The 16,335-nt window shown below is 35.4% G+C and overlaps 5 non-coding genes across 5 annotated transcripts; all 5 read left to right on the plus strand.

The window, feature by feature from the left end:
• Nucleotides 1-4,163: 4,163 nt before the first annotated feature.
• On the plus strand, nucleotides 4,164-4,282 carry LOC125250710. Its single transcript, XR_007180848.1, has one exon. It is a non-coding gene; the product is annotated as a 5S ribosomal RNA (ribosomal RNA).
• A 1,718-nt stretch (nucleotides 4,283-6,000) lies between these two features.
• LOC125250733 lies at nucleotides 6,001-6,119 on the plus strand. The gene has a single exon (XR_007180861.1). It is a non-coding gene; the product is annotated as a 5S ribosomal RNA (ribosomal RNA).
• A 9,675-nt stretch (nucleotides 6,120-15,794) lies between these two features.
• LOC125250609 lies at nucleotides 15,795-15,913 on the plus strand. The gene has a single exon (XR_007180817.1). It is a non-coding gene; the product is annotated as a 5S ribosomal RNA (ribosomal RNA).
• Nucleotides 15,914-15,982: 69 nt separating this feature from the next.
• On the plus strand, nucleotides 15,983-16,101 carry LOC125250651. The gene has a single exon (XR_007180828.1). It is a non-coding gene; the product is annotated as a 5S ribosomal RNA (ribosomal RNA).
• A 69-nt stretch (nucleotides 16,102-16,170) lies between these two features.
• LOC125250696 lies at nucleotides 16,171-16,289 on the plus strand. The gene has a single exon (XR_007180843.1). It is a non-coding gene; the product is annotated as a 5S ribosomal RNA (ribosomal RNA).
• Nucleotides 16,290-16,335: the final 46 nt, after the last annotated feature.

Below are 16,335 nucleotides of genomic sequence, written 5' to 3' on the forward strand. Positions count from 1 at the left end.
CCCGCCATCGCTGCTCGCAGCTATATTATTTATATTATTCTCCCTATTTTTTGCAAACAGTGAGCTTGTGCATGGTACAGTAGTTCCTCTGCTGGCCGGTCTGTTCTCTTTGTGTCCGTATTCAGCGTGTTAAAGTCCTGCTTACATACTTCATAAATACACAGATGAAATTTTGGGAAAATATTACAAAGCAGTTTGTTTGCAAGCCCAGAATAATAATAAAAAAAACCCAGCTTAAAAACGTTTTTGGCCCCTGGACTAGTGCATCTCTATGTTTTATTATAGTTCAAATCAGATTGGAGTAAGTTTGACAGCCCTGACATTTGCACTGTAAATTGTTTTATTTACTATGGTCTAATAAATTTAACCTCAATAAAGGTTAGCCTGGGATGAACGCAAATTCCCATGATAAACCTTTGGGATTTTGGAGCACCAAATTGTTACAGTAGTTCAACATAACTATTGCGCTCTTTAATTGATTCCCTGTCTTATTCTGCCCTCTAGTGGGTAATATCGAACATGCTGCTAACCCTGCCCAATAAATACTTTTAATGTTATTAAACACTCGTTAGGCAGGTTATTTGCACTTTTATAACATTGTTTTCATTTTTATTGAAAATGAATGCCTTTTTGATATGTGATGTGAAACTAGAGAAGAACGAACTCGGCAAAAGGCGGATTCGAAACCGCGGCGATCACAGTAAAAGCTAAACTGGCGGTCCAATACTTTAGCGTTGCGCCACTGGGGACGCTGTTAAATACATGTCCTTTATCATACTTGATAGATAATGAAGAGTTATTATGTTGAGATAACGACTTATTATGTCGTTATAACGACTTCATATCTTGAAATAACGAGATATTATGTCGTTATAACGACTTATTATGTAGAAATAACGAGATATTATGTCGTTATAATGACTTAATATCTTGAAATAACGAGATATTATGTCATTATAACGACTTATTATGTTGAAATAACGAGATATTATGTCGTTATAACGACTTATTATGTTGAAATAACGAGATAACTTTTCGATTTTTTTTTTTCCTCCCTACCAAGTTTTTTTTTTTTTTTTTTTTTTTTTTCACCATGCGGTTCAGGGCTTCCGTATATAATAGAAGGAGAAAGAAGTACTAAATATTTTTATGAATTAGAGAAAAATAGACAGAAAGCAGATATAATTGCAAGCATTAATGCACAAGATGGGAAAATAGTGAAAGATAAAGAAGTTATCTTAAAGGAAATTAAAACATTTTACAAAGATTTATTTACAGAAAATGAGTTAAGTGCAGAGGATGAGGAATTTTTTATTAGAGAAAATTAAAAGTAAAGTGAATAAGGAAGACAATAGTTCAGTTAAGAAACGGAAAAAGCCCAGGAATAGATGGATTACCAAATGAATTTTATAAAGTTTTTAAAAATATCTTATGTCCTATTCTACATGAAATATATATCAATGTTTTAAAGAAAGGTGAATTAACACAAAGTATGAAGAAAGGAGTGGTAAAAATAATATACAAGAAAAAAGGGGATAAAGGAGACTTAAAAAATTACAGGCCACTAAGCATGCTGAATACTGACTACAAAATATTAACTAAAGTATTAGCAAATAGATTGAAAAAAGTGGTACCAAATATAATTACTACTAATCAAGCATATGCAGTTTTGAATAGAGATATCACTGACATTACTAACAGTATTAGAGATCTGATATGGTACATGAGAGATAAAAAAGAAACGGGTTATATAATAAGTGTAGATTTAGAAAAAGCTTTCGATAGGGTGGAGCATAAATATTTGATGGATGTAATGGAGAAGTTTGGATTTGGTGAGATTTTCATAAAATGGATAAAATGCATATATACAGACATTACAAGTTGTGTTAAAGTGAATGGGTTTTTAACTTAACATTTTAAAATAACAAGATCGATAAGACAAGGTTGCCCCATGTCAGCATTGTTATACACTTTAGTGGCTGAAACTCTAGGACTGGCAATAGAAGTGGAATAAAATATCAAAGGAATATCAATAAAAGAAGAAGAAACTGAACATAAGATATATCAATATGCTGATGACACAACATTGTTTATTAAAGATATTAAAAGTATAGAAAAAGCAATGGAGGTTTTGGGAAAATACTGCAGAGGAACGGGGCAAAAGTTAATAAAGAAAAAACGACATACATGAGAATTGGTACAACGAATGAATTACCTGTTAAAATACCATTTAAAGAACAGAAGGGGAATATGAAAATTCTAGGAATTAGGGTTGGAGAAAATGAAAATGTGATCAGGAATTTGGTATGGGAGGAGGTTTTAAAGGGAATGGAAAAGAGGTTGCATTTCTGGAAATTAAGAAAACCTGTTTTTAAAAGGGAAGGTTTTAGTAATAAATTCTTTGTTTTTATCAAAAACGTGGTATGTATTAGGATCTGTGAGCATGCCATTATGTGTATACAAAAAAATAAAATATTTAATTTAAATTTTTTATGGGAAGGCAAACCACCGAAAATTGCATATGATACTTTAATTGGGAAAGTTGAAGAAGGAGGGCTGGGATTATTAGACCCATTAATAAGAATGAAAAGCATAAGAATAAAATTAGTAAAGAAATATTGGAAGGATGAAAAATATGATTGGAAAGGGGTAATAAGATTTTTCTTAAACCAGTGTGGTCAAATAGGAGATGTAGTGTTATGGATGAAATTAAAGGAAAATATGATGAATGGAATACCTGAGTACTATAAAGAAGTATTAAAAGCATGGGGAGATTATAGTAATCATGTTGTTTGCACGTCTTTTAATAAAGATGAGATTTTAAGACAACCACTGTTTTTAAATAAGTCACTTAAAAGGGGAGAACACACAATTTTTTATAAAAAAAATGGTATAATGCAGGGATAAGACAAATCAAAGATATAATGTATGAAGTAATACCCATTTTTTGCCGACCCAAGTAGATGCAAAGATGCAATTGAAGAAAATTATGAAGAAGAAAGTAAAGTAGTTTTAGAAAATCAATATGAAAAATTAAAGGAGATAATACCAAATGAATGGATACAAATTATAGAAGAGAAAATAAAGACAAATGACAGAATGGTGGTTAGTGTTAAAATCAATGATGAACAACATGCTTTTAATGATCTAAAGTTAAATTTCTTTTATTCATGTTTATATAAAGATGTTTTAATCGAACCAAAAGCAGGAAAAATATTGGAAGAGACTATATCCCAATATGGAAACAAAGGAATTGTGGCAAAATTTAAGATTATGGTGGAAAAGTCCTGATTTAGAGAATTTTGATTATATGTTTGTTTGTTAACTGAAATGAGACTGTGTGAGATTGGCATATCAGGAGAAGCAAAGTGTAAAGTGTGTAATAGAGAAGATGAAGGAATATTGCATTTATTTTTTAAATGTATAAGGTTGAAATGTTTTATTAAAAAATTGAAAGAAATAGTTAGAAAATTGGGGGTAGATGAAACAATTGTTGATTTGAATTGGGAAACAATATTCTTGTTTGGTTTTAAAGGTAAAGTCAATAATGTTTGTTTTTTAAATTTGATTTTAACAGTTGCAAGATTAATAATTTGGAGAAGGAGGAATATTAGTAAAGGAAAAAAAGAAGAATGTTTCTGTATGTAAACTTTTTAAGCAAAGGATGTGTTTTATTCTTCAAGTATTATTTGATTATTTTAAAATGTAAGCAAAAGAAGAAGTATTTAACAAGAATTTTGTTCAGAATAACCCTTTTATTGAAAATACATGGTTTAATTTCAATATAACATTTCCTGAATGTGATTCAGATTGTTTTTAAAATGTAAAAAAATAAAAAATAAAAAAAAGCATGAATGGTGGAAGTTTGGGTTGGAATGTGTACATGGAAAGACTGCATGTGTATTTAAAAAAAAAAAAAAAAGCACGCCCGATCTCGTCTGATCTCAGAAGCTCAGCAGAGTCGGGCCTGGTTAGTACTTGGATGGGAGACCGCCTGGGAATACCAGGTGCTGTAAGCTTTATGTTTTTTCAAAAAAAAAAAAAAAAAGAGTGTCTGAGAGTGTCTCACCTGGGAATACCAGGTGCTGTAAGCTTTATGTTTTTTCTGAAAATATAAAGAGTGTCTGAATGTCTTAAATAGCCCACTCTTGGCTGCAGATTTCGCTTACGGCCATACCACTCTGAACACGTCTGATCTCGTCTGATCTTGGAAGCTAAGCAGAGTCGGGCCTGGTTAGTACTTGGATGGGAGACCGTCTGGGAATACCAGGTGCTGTAAGCTTTATGTTTTTTCTGAAAATATAAAGAGTGTCTGAATGTCTTAACCCTCTGGGGTCTGAGGATTTTTGGGGCCCTGGAGAAGTTTTGACATGCCCTTACATTTGTGCTTTTTTCAGTTGTTCATAAACATATAAATGACAAAAGTGTCATTACACTGTATTCAGCACAAACTAGGCTACAATAATATGTGAGGAACATGTATGTACATGTTTGTATTTTTGAAGGAATAACGTTTATGTGTGGTTATTGAAAAAACAAAAAACTTAAGTCACTGAAATAAGGCCAAAAAATATATATTAAATCTGTGTTCACAAGACTTCTGGGTATTGGAGGTTGTAGACTAGTTTTTGCTTCAGAATTATGTAAAAATTATGCTGCCTACTCCTTCATATAAAACAATAGAGAGATTTAAATTTTGTAAGACACTTTTTGTCAAGAAACACAGTATGCGTGGAGGCGTGAATATTCATGAATAATGGATGATTCTCACCTGAGAAGACAAAAGATTCGCATAATAATGACCTGAAATGACTTGCACAATAATGAGCTCTTTCAGTCAGGTAGGCTGTGAAAAAACCCTCTGTTGATCATGTCTCAAGCAATCATGGTGTAAATCAAACATACAGAAAAAACAGCAATACTGCGAAATATTATTACAATTTTAAAAAATGGTATTCTATTATATACTTTAAAATATAATGTATTTCTGTGATGCAAAGTGTCTGAATAATTATGCTACCTATATGGCATTTCATATAGCCTTATAGCTTAAAAGCATGCACATTTTGAGAAATATTGATGGATTCTCATATGTTTATGTCAATTTTCTATACAGAGGAGTAATATTTATTCAATATTTATTGACATCACTATGAACGCTGGATACTGTGTTTTCAATTCATACTTGCAGCCGGAGGGCACTCTGTACACCTTTAGTCCACAAATTCATCTAAAGAAGAACAACCATGTGACTCACCAGGAACTAACAGAGGCCAGAGATCGCTATAACATCCAGATAAACACTTTTCAAGACAATAAATACATGATTGAGACGATGAATGCATGTATTGACTGAATTTACATCTGAATAGCACTGGCTCCGTGGGCGTGGCCGCATTAGCGGATAATGAGCTGAATCACGGACTTCTGACATGGCTCTCTTTTCATACAGATTACATAAACACAGAATTTTTGTTTTCGATTTGACTTACACGATTTAAAACCTGATATTTCAACGTTTGTTTAGACAGAAGTCTCATTTTTTTGTGATTAGTGTTCACTAAGTTACAGTTCATTTTCTGAGAACTATCAGATTGGACTTCATTCAGAGGGAGACGAGAGATCAGGCATCATGTTAGTTTTCTTTATTTTACAAAAAGCACAGCATTTTGTTTTTACTCTGAGTGTACACAAATAAAAGAAGATATTCCACAGATTAAAATGGTGTATAGCTCTTAATTGTATGTGCAATATTGACGGAGTATTTTGAGTCTCTTTCACACTGGTAAGAAAAAAACCAAGGTGGTCATGCCGGCGTGGATGGGAGACCGCCTGGGAATACCAGGTGCTGTAAGCTTTATGTTTTTTCAAAAAAAAAAAAAAAAGAGTGTCTGAGAGTGTCTCACCTGGGAATACCAGGTGCTGTAAGCTTTATGTTTTTTCTGAAAATATAAAGAGTGTCTGAATGTCTTAAATAGCCCACTCTTGGCTGCAGATTTAGCTTACGGCCATACCACTCTGAGCACGCCTGATCTCGTCTGATCTCGGAAGCTAAGCAGAGTTGGGGCTGGTTAGTACTTGGATGGGAGACTGCCTGGGAATACTAGGTGCTGTAAGCTTTATGTTTTATCTGAAAATATAAAGAGTGTCTGAATGTCTTAATTAGCCCACTCTTGGCTGCAGATTTCTCTTACGGCCAATAGTGGTACAGTCCAGGGAGGCAGTTGGTGAAGATCTAACAGGGGAAGCAGCGGTTTGCTGATTGGGGGGCCAGCAAAGGACTGTTTCGTGCTTCTCCAGGATGGATGTAGAAAGCATGGCAGCAAACAAAGGAAGCAAGATGAGGGGAGGACAAACAAACAACGGACCAGGCATGCAGAGGGTCAACGGGAGCGGACTGCAAACCTCTAAACATGTGGACAATGAACAAAGGGAAGGAGGAATCAACAGAATAGAGGTATGTGGAGAACGCCATGAGGGTTGTCTCAAAGAGTTGAAGTGGAAGTGACAGGAACTGAGAAAATTTCAATGATGGACTTATTAAGAGGTGTAAAGAAGGAGTGTGGTGAAGTAGTAGGATGCAGAATGAGAGGAGAAAGGTCATATGAACTTACATTGAAGGATGATGTGACAAAGAATAAATTAATGGATGGAGTGAGGGTAAAAGGAGCAATGGTACATGCCAGAGACATTGTGAAAAATGAGATGGTGGTGTCTTTCATTAACCTGCCAGTTTACTTGGAAGACCAGAAGATTCTGGCAAAGTTGGATGAGTGGGGAGTGAAACCGCTGTCTGCCATAAAGCGGCGGGTATGGCCGGGAACAGACATTTTAGATGGAACAAGATTCCTGAAAGTTCGGTTTACGAATGAAGTTTGCTCACTCCCGTATTCGACCAGGTTTGAGACGTTAAGAGGCGTGGAGTATTTTCGGGTGATACATGACAGGCAGGTGCGTGTCTGCAGGTTGTGCATCAAAGAAGGACACTTGTTCCGAGAATGCCCAGAATTTAAATGCTTCACGTGTGGCAAAGTCAGCCATTATGCAAGAGAGTGTGGGGAGAGAGCAGCTGGAGTGTCAGATGAGGAGACTAGACAAAGTGAAGACGGCGAGAGGGGAGAGGAAGATCAAGCGGGGAAGCTAAGAACGAAGAGCGGTGACGGTCAGGATATAACTAAAAGGGGCCAAAGAGCTGAGACAGCTGGTGAGGAGGCTGATGATGAGGAAAGAATGGAGGAGGAGGAGCAGGAGCAGGACGAAGAAGACAAAAAGGAGGGAGAGGATGAAAAGGATGTAAAGGTAGTGGGAGCTAAGAAAGAGGAGAGGGTGGTGCAACAACAAAGTATGATCCCGCAAAGGATGCAGACGGTATCACAAAGACTGACTGCCAAAAGAAAGGCGGAGCGAGATAAGGACAGAATTGAACTGATAAAAGAACAACGCTCTGGTACTTGAATTCTGGTATGGTATTAGATGTTTTGTGCCAAAAAATATATATTTTGTTTTCTTTGGGTTGCTAGTAAGATTTCTGTTACTTCAGTAAATGCAAATGGGTTAAGAAATATGAATAAGTTGAATGAGTTAAAATTTACGTATAGGAGTGATATAATTTGTATTCAAGAAATGAATTGGGATGATGAAAAAGTGAGAGAAGTAAGGGAGGTATGGAAGGGAGACATATACTTTAATAATGGTGCAAGAAACGCAAGGGGTGTAGCGATAATGATTAAAAAAGATAGGATTGAAAATGTAAGGCAGGTGTACAGAGACCAGGTAGGGAGAATTTTGGTTATAGAATTTAAATACAAAGAAATGGAATTCAGACTAATTAATTTATATGTTCCCAATGTGGAAAACGATAAGAGGAGGTGCATAGAGGAGCTAAAGGATCTAATTGTTGGAAGGTGCATAATAGAGGGCGATTTTAACATTATATGTAGTAGATTGGATGTTGGGAAAGCGGGGAGTTTCAGGTGGGAAAAATCAAGATTAATGTTAATGGAAGTAATGAGGGATAAGGGATTACTAGATGTATGGAGACATGAGAATCCAGAGAAGAGAGAGTTCACAAGAAGCCAGATGAAAGAAGGGATATTAAAACAGAGTAGGATTGATCTTGTGTTGGTACAAGGAGACACCGTAAGCTATATAGATGAAGTAAGACATCAGAGGAATAACTTTAGTGATCATGATGGGGTTAGCTTGGGAATCAAAGTTGGAAGAAGAGAGGTGGGTGGGGGGATGTGGATATTAAATGCAGGGTATATTGAGGAAGAGGAGTATAGACAACAGATGAAAGAATTATTACTTTTAGAAAATCAGTGGTTGGAGGAATGCTTAGAGGAAAATAAATTAAATGATGATATTGGAAAGAGATGGGAGGAGGTAAAGAATAAAATTAAAGTTTCAAGCATGGGGTATAGCAAGAAAAGAAAAGAAAAGAAAAGAAAAGAAAAGAAAAGATGATGAAGGAAGAAAGGGAGCTCAGGGAACAAGTGAGGATGGAACTCAGCAGAGTACATGATGAAGAAGGATATTGTATAGAAAAGTATATAGAAGCGAAAATGAAATTAGAGAGATATGAGAGGGAAAAATGTAGAGGAGCAATTTTGAGAAGTAAGGCAAAATATGCACTGGAAGGAGAGAAGTGTACCGGATATTTCCTGGGTTTGGAAAAAAGAAGGCAAAGTAAAACATATATCTATGAAATACATTCAAAAAAGAGAGACATAATAACAGACTATGTAGATATCTTGGAGAGGGTACAAGAGTTTTATGGTGATTTGTATAAGAGAGGATGTGAGGATGAGGCAAGTACAGAGGAAGTACTGAAGTGTGTAGAGAGTGAGCTGGGGGAGGAAGATAGAAGATGGTGTGATAGAGAGATAGAGGAAGAAGAGGTTATAGTTGCAATAGAAGGTTTAAAAAGTGGGAAAAGTCCAGGAAGTGATGGGATAGGGACAGAATGGTATAAAGTATACAAAAATGATGTAGCACCAATATTGGTGGAGGTATATAAGGGAATAGAGAGAATGGAAATAATACAAAGCAAAATGGTAGAAGGAGTTATAACACTAGTTTTTAAAAAGGGGAATAAATTAGATTTAGAAAATTATAGGCCGATTAGCTTGTTGAATACAGATTATAAAATACTTACCAAAATCAAATAGGATGAAAAGAGTAATAGGGGACATCATTCAGCCAACACAAAGTTACAGCGTTCCAGGATGAGACATAGCAGACACAATTGGAACGATCAGAGATGTAATTGAGTATATGAAGAGAGATGGGAAAGGTGGGATAGTGTTGGGGATTTTTATTTAAGGTCTTAGAAAAGTTTGGTTTTGGGGAGAGAATGGTAGGATGGTGAGGAGATTGTATGGAAGTGCAAGAAGCTGTGTAAAGGTGAACGGGATATTGACGGATACATTTGATGTGGGAAGGTCAGTGAGGCAAGGCTGCCCCCTATCTGCTTTATTATATTACTTGTTCAAAGCAATAATGCAAAGAAATGTGTTGTAAATATGGAGGAGATAATGTGAAGAGTTTTTTTGTAACTGGTAATAAATTCATAAAAGAGGGGGAGCGAAAAGAGATTTTGTATAACTGGTAAAAAAATTATGTTCTGAAGGTGTAAAAAATGTAAACGAAATGATTATGTTGGTTAACTGAAATTGAACTGTAGATGTGTGAATTTCAATAAAAAAAAATTAAATTAAAAAAAGAGCATGCCTGATCTCGTCTGATCTCGGAAGCTAAGCAGAGTCGGGCCTGGTTAGTACTTGGATGGGAGACCGCCTGGGAATACCAGGTGCTGTAAGCTTTATGTTTTTCTGAAAATATAAAGAGTGTCTGAGATGTGATTGTGAAAGTGAAAATGAAGAGGTAAATGATGAAAATGGAAATGGTGAAACTGAGAACAATGTGGAAATGATGGACAGTGCCAATAATGAAGAAGAGGGGGATGGGTCTGTTGTAGACAATTGGGGCAGTAAAAGGCATGAGCAAGGAAAAGGGGGAGAAAAGGAGTTAGGTAGAGGGGAGGGGGATAAGATGGAGGGAAGCATGGAAGAGGGGTTGGGGGGTCCAGTGGATGATACAATAAAAGAGAGGAGAGAGGACAAAAATGAAAAGGAACAAGTAGAGGAATGCATAGAAGTGAATTTGGAAGAGTTGAGGAGGGGAATGAAAAGAGGAATGAGGGATGTTAAATTAAATGTAGAAGAAAGGAGGGAAAAGGGGCAGAATGCACTCAGGTACAGAGGAAGGAGGAGTTTCAATGGGGGAATGGGGAGAAGAGAATGAAACTTGAATGTGTTGTTGCTAATGGCTCTATGTATTGTTTCACTCAATGTGAGGGGATTAACAAGTGTGGATAAATTTGAAAACATGAAAGAGCTATGCAAAAAAGCTGATGTAATATTATTGCAAGAAACATTTTGGAAAGATGAAATGATGGACAGTTTTAAAAGAAGATGGAAAGGAGGAATTTTCTATAATAATGGTGAAGGGGGAAGGGGAAAGGAGTTGCTGTTTTATGTAAAAGAAGCATGAGTGATGAATCATGTATCGGGATAATGAAGGAAAATGCATTATTGTGAAAATGGTTATAGGAGGGGAAAATGTTTTTTTGTGTAATGTGCATGCACCAAATGCAGAGGCTGAAAAGAAAATGTTTTTAATAGTTTAAATGGCTTGGTAGAAAAATGGGAAAGGTTCATTTTAATGGGTGATTTCAACACAATATTCAGTAGAATTGATATAGCAAATACTATGGTTTATAAAAGAGACAGTGGGAGAGAAGAATTGCTCAAATTAATGGATAAATATGATCTTATAGATATATGGAAGGAGAGGAATGAGGGTGTAAGGGATTTCTCAAGACGACAGTTAGTGAAAGATCAAATGAAGCAAAGTAGAATAGATTTCATGTTGATCAAAAGAGACATGAAGAGAGAGATTGATAAGATTTATTATAAGATGACTTCTTTAAGTGACCATGGAATGTTAATAGTGAATTTGAATGAAAAGGGTGTGGAGAGAGGAAAGGGGATATGGTGTTTAAATAATGAACTTTTAAAAGATGAAGGATATAAAATGAAGATAGAAGAAATAATAACAAATGAGAGGAAGAATAGAATGTATGAAGAGGATAAGAGGGTATGGTGGGATAATGTAAAATATGAGATAAAGAAATATTCAATAAGGTATAGTATTTTGATACAAAAAGCTAAAAGGAATGAGGAGAAAATGGTTAAAAATGTTTTGAAAGAGGAACTACAAAAAGAAAATGGCGATATAGACAAGATTTTAGTATATGAGAACAGATTAAAGGAGATTGAAGGGGAAAAATGTAAGGGAGCGATGATAAGAAGTAGGGCAAAAAATGTAACAGAAGGGGAAAGGTGCACAAAATTCTTCTTTACCTTAGAGGAAAACAGACAAAAGGCGGACACAATAAAGGAGATTTTAAAACAAGATGGAAGTAGAGTGAAAGGAATCAAAGATATATTGGGAAGTGTAAAAAAGTTTTATGCCTTTTCAAAAGTGAAGGGACTCAGGATAAAGAAAAGCAGTTTTCATTAAGTAGAGTTAAAGCAAAAGTAAATAAAGCGGATAAAGAAATGTGTGATATGGATTTTTTAGATGAAGAATAGAGGTGGCAGTTTCACAACTGAATAATGGGAAAAGTCCGCGGGCTGACGGGTTGACGAGTGAATTTTATAAGGCTTTTAGGAATACTTTAATACCAGTTTTGAAAGAAATATACAAGGAAATTTATGATATAGGGGAAGCCAGTCAAGGGATGAGAGTTGGGATGGTGAAATTAATTTTTAAGAAAAGGGGGGATTCAGCAGACTTAAGGAATTATAGGCCTATTTCAATGCTAAATACAGATTTTAAAATTTTAGCTAAAGTTCTAGCAAATCGATTAAAGAAAGTTTTACCACAGATTATAACAACAAATCAAGCATATTCAATTATAGGGAGGGAAATCACAGATACGGTTTGTAATATAAGGGATAAAATTAGTTATATGATAGAAAACAAAAAAGAAGGATATATGTTGAGTTTAGACTTAGAGAAAGCATTCGATAGGGTTGAACATGATTATTTATTTGAACTTTTAGAAAAATTTGGTTTTGGGAATAATTTTATAAAATGGATTAGGGCTTTATATAAAGATCCAATTAGTTTTGTAAAGTGTAATGGTTTTATGACGGAAGTTTTTACCATATCAAGGTCAATTAGACAGGGATGCCCTCTCTCGGCACTATTATATAGTATCGTAGCTGAACCGTTGGGTTTAGCAGTTGTGGAAGATACAAATATTAAAGGAATTAGCTTTGGGGGATTAGAGAAAGAACAAAAAATCTATCAATACGCAGACGATACAACATTGATTTTAAAGAGCATTGAGAGCATTGAAAGAGCTATGGAAAAAATTAAAAAATATTGTAGGGGTTCGGGAGCAAGAATTAATGTAGAAAAATCTGTAGTGATGAGAATAGGGACAGCAAAACAATTACAGGGCGATCTTAATTTTAAAGAAGAGACAGAAAATATGAAAATTTTAGGAATTGGAATTGGGAAGAGAGACATAATATGGGATGAAATTGTAGGAAGCATGGAGAGAAGGTTGATTTTTTTTGGAGACAGCGACTGCTGAACTTAAAGAGGGAAAATTTTGATAGTGAATGCCCTGATGCTTTCTAAAATGTGGTATGCTTTAGAGGTCACTTCTTTACCAATCTGGGTTCATAAGAGGTTGAAAAAGAGTATTTTAAATTTTATATGGGAGGGGAAACCAGCAAAAATTGCGTATGATACAATAATAGGAACTGTTCAAGAGGGAGGTTTAGGTTTGCTAGATCCAAGTACAAGAATGAAGAGTTTGAGCGTTAAGATAATGAAGAAATTTTTAAATACAGATAACAAACAAGAGTGGAAGGGTGGAATGAAATATTTTTTAAATAAGTGTGGAGGTCTTAATATGGGGGAGGGAATAATTTGGATGAAACTGAAGGAGCACATGTTAATGGGTGTACCAGAATTTTATAAAGAAGTTCTAGGGGCATGGAAGGAATTTCTACCAATAGTTGTATATAAGCCAGAAGGAATGAATGAGTTTTTAAATCATCCATTGTTTTTAAACTCTAATATTTTATATGAAGGAAACAGTGGATCGCAGCAGGGCTAATTAAAGTTAGGGATGTTTTATATGAGGTCATAGATGGTTTTATACCACTACAGGGTATAATCGATGAAATTGAGGGGATTGAGGAAGAGGTGGAAAGGGATATTGTTAAGCAACAATTAGATAAAATTAAAAAAGCAATTCCGAAAGAATGGATAGATGGAATAGGGAAGAAGAATGAAGGAAGGGGAAAGGTTGAAGTGTTTTTAAAAGAAACTGGAAACAAAATGTCAATTCAATAATGCTCTCTCAAGTTGTTTTATAATTTTTTTAGAAAGATGATTTTTGTTCAACCAATTGCAAACGGTTTTTGGAGTAGGCTATTTCCGGGAACAGAAAACGAAAACATTTGGGAGAATTTGAGAATTAATTTTATGGATCCAATGATTGAGAATTTTAATTTTCTTTTAAGACATAATGTAATTTATACAAAAATGAGATTATGTAAAATGAGAATTGTACAGAATGCAAGGTGTTATGTTTGTGAAAAGGAAGACAAGTGTTTTTTACATTTGTTTTTATTGTGTTTGAGTCTTCAAGATTTTATGGGAGAAATTAAAAAACTTCATAGAAAGAATTTTGGGAGAAAAAATTAAACAACCTAATGAATGGAATAAATTATTTTTACTTGGAGTAAGAGGAAGAGGGAAGAATAGATACATAGTCAACTTTATTTTAAATGTGGCAAGATATGCAGTGTGGTGCAGACAGAATGTCATGAAAGAGAAAAAAAGGTAATATAAATATGTCGGTTTTCTTTAGGAGAAAATTAGAGGGGCATATACAGATATTGTATGAATATTTTAGTATGAAGGGGCAAACTGAGATGTTCTATAAAATAATTGCGGGGAATGATACAAGGGTAGGAAAGTGGGGTGAGTTGTGCCAGTTTTTACTCAAAGTGACTTTAAAGTGAGGCCATGGCAGTAATGCCTTCAACTTAAGAATGTACATATATTTCAGGATGTGGTGCATGCCTGAGAACAATAACTTTGGATCTGAAATAAACTGTTTCAGAAATATAGCTTTTGGAAAAAAAGTGGTCTCGTGGCACAACTTGTTGTGCCTTTGGGGAGAATACGTAGGGGTAATTTGTGCCAGTCATTTCTGAAGTAAAACAGAACATTTTAATGTTATGAACTGTAATGCTATATGAAATCAAGACAAATTCAATACAAAATTACTCATTTAAGGTTTATTTAGATATTGTCACCCTGTTAAACTGTTGGAATAGGCTAAGTCATATTTTGTAGTTTTTGGGAAAACACAAACTTAAATACACAATATATGATATTTGTGAATCATTTCAGGCAAAAAGGCTTTGGCAATAGATGCCTGTTGACATACATAGAACGCTGTCTGTCAATTATAAGAATAACATAAGAATACGCCATGTTACAAATTATTATGCAAGTGACATATCAGTAAGATTTCAGTACAATAAACATTCAGTCTGTCACAGTTTTCATGCAAAATGGGGAGGAAGAAAGATCTTTCTGAAGATGAAAATACCTGTTTGCTGCTGAACACTGGCTTTTTTTATAGCTGCCCTTTTAATACAATTAATTTTTTTTGACAGGAACTTTCATTAATAAGCCTTTATCTGACCGAGTTCTGCTGTGCTCTAAATCACTCACAAATCTTATGATAATTCGATAATCTCCATTCAGTTTTCACACAATATTAGTTGTTTTCATGCCTTTTGCACAACATTGGACCATTTCATGCTTTTCATCTTCAGAAAGTGCATTTTATAAGTGCGTGGCATGATGGGTTTTGGTCTAAAATCAAGAATGTCACATAGTTTAACTGCTAAAATGTAAGAGTACAATGTACAATTACAAATTAATAATATGTTGAAAATAATCATACGTGGGGGTGAGTTGTGCCACTGGCACAACTTAACCCAGGCACTCTGGCACAAATCACCCCGGACCCACAAGTTTGAAAAACTAGCATGATCCAGCAGTTAAGAGCTAACATCATACTAACTGTATAGACTCATTGTGTAGCCTGCTAAAGCACTAAAACATGTGTGAAATGATTTCAAACTTATCTATAATTGTTCAGACACTACAATCAAAAGACCTTGATCATAGAAATTTTACTTTGAAAGGGAAAAAACAGGTTTTTTTAGCTAAAATGTGCTTTCCTCTCATGCCATGTGTCTCTCTTCTTTTGGAGGATGAGTAAAATGGATGGCTTTTCAAAATTATGTGGTCACATGACCAATTTCTTCTATGGTTTTCCAGAAACAATGGGTGGAACTACTTCCCCCCCTGGCACAAATCACCCCACTCTCCCCCTATTGGTTGTTTTCGAATATAAGATAATATGCCTGCTATTGATGCCTGCTGGTACTTGGTGGGAAACTTATATTTGATATGCTTTATTTATGCGTTGGTGAATTTTTAAAAAAAAAAAAAAAGAGCACGCCCGATCTCGTCTGATCTCGGAAGCTAAGCAGAGTCGGGCCTGGTTAGTACTTGGATGGGAGACCGCCTGGGAATACCAGGTGCTGTAAGCTTTATGTTTTTTCTGAAAATATAAAGAGTGTCTGAATGTCTTAAATAGCCCACTCTTGGCTGCAGATTTCGCTTACGGCCATACCACTCTGAGCACGCCCGATCTCGTCTGATCTCGGAAGCTAAGCAGAGTCGGGCCTGGTTAGTACTTGGATGGGAGACCGCCTGGGAATACCAGGTGCTGTAAGCTTTATGTTTTTTCTGAAAATATAAAGAGTGTCTGAATGTCTTAAATAGCCCACTCTTGGCTGCAGATTTCGCTTACGGCCATACCACTCTGAGCACGCCCGATCTCGTCTGATCTCGGAAGCTAAGCAGAGTCGGGCCTGGTTAGTACTTGGATGGGAGACCGCCTGGGAATACCAGGTGCTGTAAGCTTTATGTTTTTTCTGAAAATATAAAGAGTGTCTGAATGTCTTAAATAGCCCACTCTTGGCTGCAGATTTCGCTTACGGCCATACCACTCTGAGCACGCCCGATCTCGTCTGATCTCGGAAGCTAAGCAGAGTCGGGCCTGGTTAGTACTTGGATGGGAGACCGCCTGGGAATACCAGGTGCTGTAAGCTTTATGTTTTTTCTGAAAATATAAAGAGTGTCTGAATGTCTTAAATA

Source organism: Megalobrama amblycephala, linkage group LG1 (genome assembly GCF_018812025.1).
Source record: "Megalobrama amblycephala isolate DHTTF-2021 linkage group LG1, ASM1881202v1, whole genome shotgun sequence".
NCBI lineage: Eukaryota > Metazoa > Chordata > Actinopteri > Cypriniformes > Xenocyprididae > Megalobrama > Megalobrama amblycephala.